This window comes from Pipistrellus kuhlii, unplaced genomic scaffold, assembly GCF_014108245.1.
Source record: "Pipistrellus kuhlii isolate mPipKuh1 unplaced genomic scaffold, mPipKuh1.p scaffold_m20_p_18, whole genome shotgun sequence".
In the NCBI taxonomy this organism is placed as follows: Eukaryota; Metazoa; Chordata; class Mammalia; order Chiroptera; family Vespertilionidae; genus Pipistrellus; species Pipistrellus kuhlii.
In genome coordinates, this window is record NW_023425493.1 from 1,294,379 (window position 1) to 1,306,903 (window position 12,525).

The following is a 12,525-nucleotide window of genomic DNA, read 5'->3' on the forward strand; positions in this document are numbered from 1 at the left end:
TTTCATATTTGCATTGTAAGTTGGGCATCTTATGAATTTTTTATTTCTTTTTCTGTATATATTTCCAGTGTAATACGATTTCTTTCTTTTGTTGTATTGCACTAGTTCTGGACTTTTCAGAATACTGTTTGTTTGCTCCCCCCCCCCCCCCCCCCAAATTTATAACTTATTAAACACCATTCTCCTTCCATGAGTAACTTCCCCTCAGCTCCCCCATATTATTAATTCCTGTATGTTTCAAGAAGCAGCTCAGGGATGAGTGTAGCGCCTGAGCCACTCCCTGGGAATTCTTCCACATTCCCACAGGCTCCTCTGTTTTTGTGGACCCTCTGCAGGCATCCATCTTAGCACTCTTAATTATTGGCTAACTTGTTTCTCTTTTTTAGAATAGCTTAAGGTCTTTGAGGTCAGGGACTACATTGTATTCCTGGCACTTACCACATGCTTGCTAGTGTGGTGCTCAACAAGTATTTATAGTGCTAAGTTTGAGTCTCAGATTTTCTTCTATGCATGGACCTCCAGGAGGAGAGTGTACTATGTCCCTAAGAGCCTGGGCCATTGCAGGATGAAAAAAATGATGGCCCACGTAATTGAAAATGACTATGAAGTCTGTATTCTCTTTCATAATATATTGGTATTCTATATACCAAATATTTAAAATTATTCAACTTTGAGTAAAATTGACCTTCCAGGGAGATGGAGCATGTTTTTCTTGTGACTTGGGGTCCTACATACATGAGACCTCAGCCATCCTGTCCCCTGATGAGAAAGGGAAGAGCACCACTCCAGAGCCAGCCAGACCTGGCCTTGCCACCACCTCCTGGCAGCGGCTTGTTCTTTAGCTCTTTTCAGTACTTTACCGGATAATCTATTTCAGTTAGTAAGCTTATTCACAGCAAATATTTATTGAATGCAAATATTTATTGCAGGCCCTGCTATGGTGTGTTCTGAGTGTGTGATTGGAGCAGCGGGCAAGTGCTTGTCTTTATGGCGTGACCCAGGTGCCAAGGTTCTCTTCCCTGGGACTGTACACATTTGCCCTCCTTCCCCTGGATCTGTACCTCACTTTCCGTCCACTTAGCAGAACTTCAACCACAGCAAGTCTTGCTTATCTGGAACCAGCTGGTGTGCAGTCTAACCACAGTCCATAGGCTGACACTCTATCCACTGAGTCAAACGGTTAGGGCTGGAATATATTTTCCATTTATGGACAGGACTCAACCCAAATCTCAGTGCTGCCTGGAACTGGGTCTAAACTCCCAGCAAGCGTGGGGCTCTTTGGGGCAGAGGGAGCAAGACATTTAGAAGCTGATAATTTTAAGTAGAGGTGGCTCAACAGTGTGAACCAGAGTGGACGTACAACAGTGACATCACCACAAGTCCTTGCTGTCTAGGAAAGGTGACAGCGACTTTGAAGGTGAGAGGCTGTCTAGCAACAGCACAATTTGGCCGTGCCGGTTGTGGGTTTGAAATACTGCCTAGACCAGCCCATCCAGAGAGCTAGAGGGCAGTGGACTCATGCTGCCAAGTGTAGGGTTTTTCTTAATATGGGGAGAGCTCAGTTAAGAAACCGGTTAATATCAACCTGTTTGGTTTTCCATTTTTATGAAGCAATTTTTATTTTCTTTATTAACTGTGACTTATTTTTATCATTTTGAGTGGAGTAATAATTATTACATATGATTTTAAACCAGTGTTTGCCAACCTTTCTGATCTCGCCGACCACCAACGGTCCGCTGACTTAAACCGTATAATAAGTTTAAGTTTAAACAAAGTCATTCTCCTGCTACCATTTTTCTAATTTCTATAAATAAATACAAATTGCTTGGGAAATTCCCTGCTCTTACCTCTTCATTTCCCTTTCCTGTTTCCCCAGTCTATTGAGAGTTGAGTTGTTTTTGTATTTTAAATCCATACATCATATTCTTGAAATCCTTTCTCTCCCTTGACTTCTCACTCTAAAGTTTTTTCTGACTCCTTAAATTTAAAAAGAAAAATTTTCTTATGCATTAAGGCAAACTTTACTCATTTGTTTCATTTTCTCTCAAATTTAAGGTGGTTTATAGAGATTCATAAACTATAGCAAGAAATGCAAAACAAATATGTAAAACAAAATAAAAGCCTGATACAGATCTCTAATATTCTCAGTGGGGCACAAATATGTCTCTAAGTTCCATAGTAGATGGTGCAAAAGAGAAGACTGTTCATTGTATGGCATACCATTTAAAAGCCAGCAGACTTATTGGAAGAAAAGCACCATTTCTGGTTTTAAGATTAGAAGGAGCTGAAACCGGTTTGGCTCAGTAGTAGAGCGTCGATCTGCGGACTGAAGGGTCCCAGGTTCGATTCTGGTCAAGGACATGTACATTGGTTGCAGGCACATCCCCGGTAGGGGGTGTACAAGAGGCAGCTGGTCGATGTTTCTCTCTCATCGATGTTTCTAGCTCTCTATGTCTCTCCCTTCCTCTCTGTAAAAAAATCAATAAAATATATTAAAAAAAAAAAAAAGATTAGAAGGAAATTTCTCGTTGGGGGCCTTGGAAATGGCCCGTGTGAAGGAACCCCAGTGGCTGCCTCGCAGCTCCTTTCCCAACGGCCTCCTGGGGGGAGGAAGTGAGCATCATTCGGAACAGTCTGCCTTCAAAGGGGAGGAGATTTTGGAGAAATCTGAAGGATGGAGATATTGCATATCCTTTAAGTGTGTTTCCATAACATTCTTTCTCAACTTTTTATGGATTGTAAGCTCTTTGAGGACAGGAAGTACATCTGTGTCCACAGTAGTGGACGGGGCTTGCTGGCTTAATGAGGGCTATTAAGTTTTTTCATAATAATAAAGGTTGGGCTGCACTGGTTTTGAAATTGTATTTGTCGATGGTTGTCAATGAAGGTAGAGAAGATGGTTTTGTTGTTCAGGGAGATTGGTGGCAACTCAGGTGGCACCTGAAAAGTACCACTACCTTGGCAGCTCAGGGCAGGCTTGGTTCTCAGAAACTTGATTTCGTTGCCATTGTGCTGAGAACAGGACATAGAAACAATGCCTGCTTGCATTAACACGTACACCTATTATGGAAAATGCAAGTGCAAAGTGGGTAGAGTTCTTGCCATTTGTCAGTACTTACCTTGCTTTAGGGAAAGTCAAACTAGAATTAGAGTTGTTGCTTCAGAACTTTTTTGGTCAAGGCCAAGGAAATTAGTTATGCTAATGGCCGGACATACCTTATCTGTTGCTAGGGTGAGCAGTCCTTGGCACATCTTGAACATTTTCTTCTCTGGACTTACCTTTCCTACTCTCAGCCCAGGTGCTGTCCTCTAAAAGCATTGTTTGCCACTGACAGAAGGACAGCCCGGGATAAATAGTCCACTAAAGTGGCGCTTTAAGTAAGGGGCTAGGTTGAAATCCATCCTTTGGACTATTTGTGACTCTCAGCTCCCCATCGCCACGTTTGAGTCTGCCATGTTGTTAGGCAGCGTCGGCTCTTAATGTAAACGCAAATCATTTTCCAGGGCTTTGCCAGAGCCAAGAACACACTGGACAAGGCTGTCCCTCGGCAGCAACTCAGGTGGTAATCTTAGCACATACCTCAGGTGTACGGGTGTATGTACACACAGCAAACTGCTCGGTGGCTACTGGTTGTATTTTGGCATTGTAATCAAATTTGATACTCCCTCCCTCCCCTCCCCATTATTGTCATTCTAGCAGGTGTTGAGGGAGATTTGGTGGCTACTTAGGTGGCACCTGAAAGCAGAATACTAGGAGCAGAATGCTGAGCCCTCGAACAACAGTTTGCTTTGAAAAGTGATCGCTTTAATGCAGACATGAAAGCTCCCTGTCGGCATTAAGCAGAGTTTAGGAGCCCACAGAGTTTAAATCGCATTAGGTAGAGGGACCAGGTGGTGGTAGGAAGTTGGCTGTTCATTTGGGAGGGAAAATGTGTGCCTGGTCATATCTTAAACAATATACAGAAATGAATTCCAGAGAGAGAAAAGATTTGAATGTTTAAAGAAACATTCAGAAAAGCACTTGGACACAAAGGGAATAATTTTTATTTCATTTTAGGGATAGAAAGGCTTTTGACACAATACTCAACTCCATAAAAGGAAAAGATGGGTAGACTTAACTATGTAAAATATTTAAGATTCTACCGGCCAAAGACGCTACAAATAAAGTTATATAATGTACTAGCGGGCGTCTTCAAACTACGGCCCTCGGGCCACATGTGGCCCGCAGAGGAGTCTGATCCGGCCCGCCAGGGTTTTTGGGCAGTGAGCGCAGCCGAGGTGTTACAGTAGGAATTAGTAGTTCATATAGTCCGGCCCTCCAGCTCTCTGAGGGACCGTGATCTGGCCCCCACTTTAAAAAGTTTGAGGACCCCTGTTAGAGGCTCACTACACAAAATCGCATGAGACCCAGAGCTGGTGTGCCGCAGGACCCAGTGTCAAGTCCCCGCCCACCCGCGCTAGCAGCATCGCCCACCTTGAAGACATTTATTGTAAACAGAGATAAGAATAGTTTCCTGCCCTAACTAACCTTTCCTTCTCAGGAGCACTTAAACTGACCTTCCTTGGAAGATGAGAATTGAACAGAGCAACACTTACTTGTTCCCATGAAGAAACCATATGACATTCATCAGGTGCCTTCTGGCCTTTGGGTGTGCCGGCCACAGGGTTTTTATAATAGATACTAGAGGCCTGGTGCACGAAATTCGTGCACGGGCTGGGACGGTGTTCCTCAGTCCAGCCTGCACCCTCTCCAATCTGGGACTCCTCGAGGGATGTTAAACTGCCTGTTTATTAAATAGATCCGATCCCACTGGGCAGTTAAATGGGCAGTCGGACATCCCTCTCACAATCCAGGACTGCTGGCTCCCAACTGCTCGCCTGCCTGTCTTCCTGATTGCCCCTAACCGCTTCTGCCTGCCAGCCTGATCACGTCCTAACCACTCCCATGCCAGCCTGATTGATGTCTAACTGCTCCCCTGCCACCCTGTTTGCCCCCAACTTCCCTCTGCTGGCCTGGTCACCCCTAACTGCCCTCCCCTACAAGGTTGACCGCCTCCAACTGCCTTCCCTTGCAGACCTGGTCCCTCTCAACTGCCCTCCCTTGCAGGCCTGGTGCCTCCCACCTGCCCTCTCCTGCTGGCCATCTTGTGGTGGCCATCTTGTGTCCACATGGGGGCAGGATCTTTGACTACATAGGGGCAGCTATCTTGATCTTGTGTGTTGGAATGATGGTCAATCTGCATATTACTCTTTTATTAGATAGGATAGAGGCCTGGTGCATGGGTGGAGGCCAGTTGGTTTGCCCTGAAGGGTGTCCTGGATCAGGGTGAACGTTCCCTTGGGACATGGAGCGGCCTGGGCGAGGGCCCTGTGGTGGTTTGCAGGCCAGCCACGCCCCCCTGTCGACCCAAGCAGAGGCCCTGGTATCTGGAATTTATTTACCTTCTACAATTGAAACTTTGTAGCCTGGAGCGGAGCCAAGCCCCCTGCTCATTCCTGCTGCTGCCATTTCTGTTTGGTTTTATGTATCTTCTATAATTGAAATTTTGTAGCCTTAAGCAGAGGCCTGGGCTGGCCAGAGCAGGTGGAAAGTTTTGCTTCCTCTGTTGCTGGGGGCAACCCTAGCCTGCTCTCTCCAGCTCTGTGGTTGCCACCATTTTTCTTGGGATTTATCTTTTATAATTGAAACTTTGTATTCTTGAGTGGAGGCCTAGGCTGGCCAGGGTGTGTGGAAAGCTTGGCTTCCTCTATTGAAACCCAAGCCTCTCAACTGCTCTCTGTGGCTGCAGCCATCTTGGTTGGGGTTAATTTTCATACTTGTTCTGATTGACTGGTGGGCGGGGCTTGAATAGAGTGATGGTTAATTTGCATATTACTCTTTTATTAGGTAGGATGGGAGAAAATATATGAGTAATAGAGTTTAAGTTTATTCTTAATATATTAAGTATTTTTTTTTAAAGAATTCTTTCTTTTTAAAAAAAAAATATATTCTATTGATTTTTTACAGAGAGGAAGGGAGAGAGATAGAGAGCCAGAAATGTCGATGAGAGAGAAACATCGACCAGCCGCCTCCTGCACATCCCCACCGGGAATGTGCCCGCAGCCAACGTACATGCCCTTGACCAGAATCGAACCCGGAACCTTTCAGTCCACAGACCGATGCTCTACCACTGAGCCAAACCAGTTTTGGCTGTATTAAGTATTCTTAATCATCAATAATAAATGACAAATGCCCCAATAGAAAGATGGCCAAAGTGGATGAAGAGGCAGTTCACTTTGGGAATATCAACATGAACCCTGGTAAAAGCCTCAGCTGTAAAGACAGAAACCTCTTCAAGTCCGAAAGGTTAACAAACACACAAAGGATGAAGAAATTGGGAAATGTGTGTTTTTGGTGGGATAGTGGGGCAGTTAGCATGTTAAGGACCTTGGCTGAGACCTTGGCATAGAGACCGTCAATACATCTGGAAGCCTGTTTTTAATCAACTGAGTAGATCAAACCAACTCTAAAAAATGGTTTTTAACAATATCATAAACAGAAGACATCTGAGGACCTGGAATATATTATACAAGTCACTCTTCTGGTGTCCTGGGCATTATTTTAAATATATATTTTAATACTCTTTTCTTTATCGTGAATTATTTTATTTCTTTAAATGTTGTTACCTTTCCTAATTAGGTTCAGTTCAGGCTAGATTAAACTGAATATGCTTGCCCAGCTAGTATTACTCAGTGGTTAAATGTCGACCTATGCACCAAGACATTGCTGGTTTGATTCTGGTCAGGACACTTGCTTGTTGTGGGCTCGATCCTCGATGAGGGGTGTGTAGGAGGCAGCCAATAGATGTTCTCTCTCATTATTGTTTTCTGGATGTGAGGGCGATCTGGCTGCGACATCTGTCACCCCATTGATCGCCCGGGTTGATTCGGCTGATCTGGCTGGCTAGGCGAGTGTCCCCCTCCTCCCTCACCGATCCATGTGCGTCCCTCCCGAAGCTGCGCGCTTGGTAGAAGAGGACGACTTTCCCCCAAGAGGAGAGGACCGGTCTTTGGTCAAGGGTATACGAGTAGCTGCGCTCCCCTGCTAGAACCTCCACAAACAAGCTCTCAAGGTTCATTGGTGTTTTCTATCTCTCACTTTCCCTTTCTCTCAAAAAAAAAAATCAATAAAAATATGTTTTTAAAAAACAATACGTTTATACAGACTTCAGTTTATTTGGCTAGGGTTCTAAAAACATTCATATATTAGTCATTTCAAAATGTGTTTCTCAAGAGTTTGGTCAAGATTTAACAACAGTTTCAGCTAGCAATAGTGAGACTGTGTGTGTGTGTGTGTGTGTGTGGAGAGAAAGAGAGAGAGGTGTGTATGGGAAGAAAATCCCATGATTGGACGATGAGGTTTTCAGTTTAAGGACTAATCTTGGATTTATTTGTACTTTAGTAAATTTAGTTTAATATTTATCAACATTTCACTGAGTATAGAGAGAAATAGGGAGATGGTTTCAATATATTAGTGGGAAATTTTTCATTTTATTTTATTTTATATCTTTTGTATTGGGTACTAGGAATTAAAAAGGTCACATTTCTTGGAAATTCTCCTGGTTTGGCAGCCTGAGCTTGTTGGTCTAATTAAGGGTATGTTTCCTGCTTAACATAGTAGGTTTTGCAAAGTTGGTGGAAGCACCATATTATTTTTTCATCACTGAGTATACGGTGCTACGAGCTTGACAGCGCATAGTGTAAGGTAGTTAACCAGTATTCTACTTAAGAATTAAGAGAAAACAGTATGGTATAAGATAATATTTTTTTCTGTTTTTACTTTATATATCAGTTATTTACATCAAATATATTTCTTTTCTAAGTGTGGGCGGTTTTCCCCGTGTTTTTAAATATGTTTTCTTATTGTTTGTCTTGTAACAAGCCTCTTTAGAAGCTTCTTGCAAATGAAGGCCATCCTCTTTGCTGGTAGGGCTATCTGACCAGACCCCTGGTGAGTTTATTTAGCACCCGCAGTCCAGGTTTCATGTGTTCTGTCTTTGCAAATGAGGAGAAAGAAGCACAGATGTTTTTCTTTCTAGAATGTGCCCACCCAACAGCTGTCCCCGCTGCCTCCTCCCCGGGACTCGCGGTGTGCTTTCTAAAGTGCTGCCCAGACTGACTCTGCAGTGTGCCATGTGGAAGGAGCCCTTCTAAGATCCCCAAGTCTGTTGTCAGGGATCATTTTTTCTCACTGAACAGGAACCAGCACTGTAGTTAACTCCAGTGTTGATTATTTAAGAGCACAAATCAGATTGTTGTCTGTATACTATAAAATTGTGTAGTTAAGTTGGCGTTTATTAGATCTGGTTTTCTACTTTTTTGCAAACTCCAAACCAAAGAATGTTCATAGCCAAGCACAAATGCAAAATGAACGTGAGTATTTCTGGCCAATAGAAAAGCTTAACACATTATTTCAGAATGGAATTGAGTTTGATAGTCTGCTGCTCACAGAAGAGTCCCCTTACCAGGGATGACTGACTTGTCCATACTTTCAGTCTGATGTGGGAGGGCCTTGTGCCGGCAGGCATGCTACCGAGAGCTTTGGGTATTGACTGATTTCTGTGTACACTTAATTCACATCATCTGATTGGGCCTTTGGCTTTGTTGCATTACAATGCATGTGGCCCAAAGAGCATGCTTGATGAATTTCCTCATGCAATACTAATGAAACTTAGACACGTGTGATATCAAGGCACAAGTTCACTTATGAGGCTAAAAGTGTTTCACTTCAGAGAAAGGCCTGCAGTATTTACTTTTCATGCTTTGAATTATGTTTGTATCTCTCATCAGCCCAAGAGTTTGTACTTGAGGATCAGAAACAGAACTTTAGTCTCTGACTTGCATATATTGATTTACTGACTCTCTTGAACAAGAAGGTATCATTCTTTTCTACTGTCTTGTTCCATCCAGTATTTTTCTAGTTTTTTTTTTTTTTTTTTTTTCCAGAGTAAAACTTGGAGCTGTGTTTAGTTAGGGATTTTTTAATTAAAAAAAAATAAATAAATAAAGTTCCTCTTAGATTTTTTTTTTTCTTTTTAACTTGGTGCTATTAATATATTTTTTTATTGACTTCAGGGAGGAAGGGAGAGGGAGGGAGAGATAGAAACATCAGTGATGAGAGAGAATCATTGTTTGGCTGCCTCCTGCACGCCCCCCACTGGGGATCAGGCCCACAACCAGGACCCTTCTTCAATCCACAGGTTGTCACTCTATCCACTGAGTCAAACCAGCTAGGGCTTTAGTATTCTTTCAAAACTGCTTAATAAGCTTATTAATCTGACTTAGAAGTTGTGGAACACAGGTAAAAACATTGGGCAGCTTCAATTTTATCAACTGTAAATTCAAGCAACATTACTAATGTGCTTTTGCTGCAGTGAGTGTGTTTCTCAGTCCCATGAGGGCAGCCACTGTGCCTCTTGCCACCTTCCTCCTGCACAGAGCTGGTGTCTGGCCCCGAAGGTAGCAGAAAGTATTTATTAAATTAGATTTGATGTAGCGGTAATTCCTTTTCTTTGTGCACTGCCCAAGCTTCAGCCATACCAGAGCTGCTCCACAGGTGCAGCCTACCCAGAAGGTGGTGTTGAGTTTCACTCCTGTTACAAAGCAGCAAGTGCTATGTAGAGTCTGACTCAAACCATAGAGAACCTTGAAACTGAAATCAGAAACATTTATCCTTGGTTTCAGCGATGGGACATATAGGATGATGCTTTATTCTCAATTACCAGAGAAAATGGTGGCTCAGGTTATTTCTTTATCTGTCTCTCCCCCTCCTTCCTCCTTCCCCCTCCCTCCCCCCCACACACACTCACTGATATGTATAAGAATTTTAAATTGGAATGCCCAGAGATGGTATGTTATGGTTCATTTTCTTCTGTTGGGTGATTTTTGGTGAGTAAAAGTCACCGTAATTTGTAAGACTTACTTATATTCCATAACATTTGTTGTTTCCTTACTGGCCAGAAACAATTTGAAGAACTGGACATATTTAATAGGAATTTCTTTCCCTAAGCAGATCTGTCCATGGTTTTTGCCTAGAGATGGGGCAGGTGATCTAATTGCCTGGGAGCTTTTTCAAGGTCTATGTGCCTGGGCCCTGGTCTGATTTGTATGTTTAGTGTGGTTAAGTTCAGGCCTCTGCATTTTGACACAGCTCTTTGGTGATCCTGAAGTGTGTTTGCTCTTGGAGGTGGGAGATGCTGGGTGGGCTCCAGGGATGAGGGCACACGAAGTCCCAGTGCCACTCAGGAAGGTTTCATAGAAGTAGGGCACCTTCGGTGGATCTTGTCCTCACAGGTGTTGAGAGTAGGGGCGAACCCCTGCATTCATAGAGGGTACAGGTAGATTCTGGCATGAGAGCAGTATAAATAGAACGATAGGTGAAAACAGCTTACTGAATTTTGGAAATTGCATGTAGTTGGCATGATTAAACTATAAAGTGACCATGGTCAGAAATGAGGTAGTTTTTATGCTACAGGAAACAAAGAGACATTATAAAATATTAAGAAAGGAGGAGAAAAGTAGACTTGAACTTTAGGTCAGAGGTGAGTGGTGTGAGATGAGCAGGACCGTCAGCTGGAGTCACAATAACCAGGTAAGAGTGACATGTAGGGCTGAACGGAGAGTTGGTGACTGGTTGGATTGAGATGAGGAGGAGCCGGTGATTTGTCACTTGTCCAAAGAGTATGTATGGACGATGTGCCCGACGTCAAGGTGAAGATGTGAGAGGGTGTTAGGTTTTGGGAGAAGGTAAGGGGCGGGGATAGAGCTGATGAGTGAGAGGGCCTCCTTGGAGGGGATGACTTGAGTCGGGGAAGGTGTAAAGGACATCCTTGTTTTGCTCGGAGGCACTGCTCCTCCCCACTTTCAGTCCATGCCTGATGGGTGGTCGCTCTCCGCGGCACCTTCAGGAACCTGTTCCAGTCAGTGGTGGGCTCAGGTGGTGGGCATTTTCTCAGGGGAAGCCATCACAGCTTTCTCTTCTGTTTGAGCTGCGGGCAGGCATCCTGGCAGAGCTTAAACCAGGCATCCTTGCTGGGAGGGAGAGTGGTTGCAGTTATCTGGCTCCCTGTGAAGCCTGAGAATAAAGTCAAAATAAAGAGTGAGGAGGGAGGAGGAAGGAGGGAGGAGGGAGGGGAGAGAGAGACAGGTGCAGAGGAAAGAGGGGAGAGGAAATACCTGGTCCTGAGGATACTGCTTGAGTGTCTGCAATGAGCTCTGCTTCTGGCTATTGCAGTTACTTGAGCCAATAAATCTCCTTCCTTTGTTTTAAAGCTCATCTCAGTTTGTGTTAGGCTTCTTCCCCTTTGAAATTGACAGGGTCCTCACTGAGAAAGAAATGATCACGATTTTTATTGTTGCTGAGGCAGGAGGTACATGGTGAAGAGAACCTGGGCTGTAGATGAAGAATTGATGCGGATATTCACGCTGAGTTGCTTAGTAAAGTGAATATATCTGAGGCTAAGTGACTTCCTGAAGGTCCAGTGTCTGAGGAGTGATGGCTGAGACTAGAATTCAGATGTTGGACTTCCAGCTCAGTGATGTTTATACCATATTGCCTCACTTAGGCTTTCAGGAAAGTGAAAAAATGATGGTCTTTGAATGAGCTGCCTGTGGATAAAAGGGAAGAAGATTTGGTTGTTGTATTTGAAAAACTCTTTGGATCTAGCTGTACAGTGACTGCTGCTCAGAAGAGTCTCAGTGCACACTTTTGATGCATGAGGATCTGGGTACACTGGTACCCAGGCCTGGACTTGGAGGCAGTCATTTTGAGTGGCTTCAGGGAGAGCTACTCAGAAGGCGGTACAGCCCTGTTTGAATGTGGCGTCCCTTTCCACTGTCTGATGTGCTTGTGGAAATGTCTCCCGAGGACCTTTATTTTGTTTCTAAATTTACAACGGAGCGGCTTCTTGAGGCCGTCTATTGCTCAGGATGCTCTTGGTGATAAGATTGTTATTAAGTCAGGAAGGTGAGCTGAAGACTGCCCTGCGGGGAACCATTTGCTGCTCTGTACAAGAGAGGCAGCGCGGCAAATCAGCTCTCATCTGGAGCATCAGACGGTCTCTCACATTACAATCTGACATCGGCACTGCTTTTTCTTTGATTTAAACAGAAAAGCCAGCTAATGCTCATATGAGCATGAGAAAGATAACTTAAAACAACTCTATTTTATTTGTTCTGTGGAGACTAACAAGGAAGAGCCCTGTAGGAGCATTATAGATACCTGTGTCCAGATGATGAGAAGTGGATAGCATTTTGGCCTGAAGTCGGTTACTATAATACTTTTCCCTAGAAAGATACGTTTTTTTTTGAGTCCACCATTGATTTTCAGTTGAAAATGTTAGAAATATTCAGGGCTAAGAATATATAGTAGCTTCAAATCTAAAGAAATTTGCTGAGGAGTTAAATAAAAGCTTTGTTATGTGAGGCAGAGTATGGGAGACAATGGAAAGCATAGACTATAAACAATCGGCTTTGTAGAAAACATTA

At 43.6% G+C, this 12,525-nt stretch overlaps 1 protein-coding gene across 2 annotated transcripts in view; it reads left to right on the forward strand.

Annotated features, from left to right (window-relative positions):
• The window catches only part of POU2F1 (POU class 2 homeobox 1), a 122,254-nt gene that overhangs the window by 16,674 nt on the left and 93,055 nt on the right, over positions 1 to 12,525 (forward strand). The window lies entirely within an intron of this gene.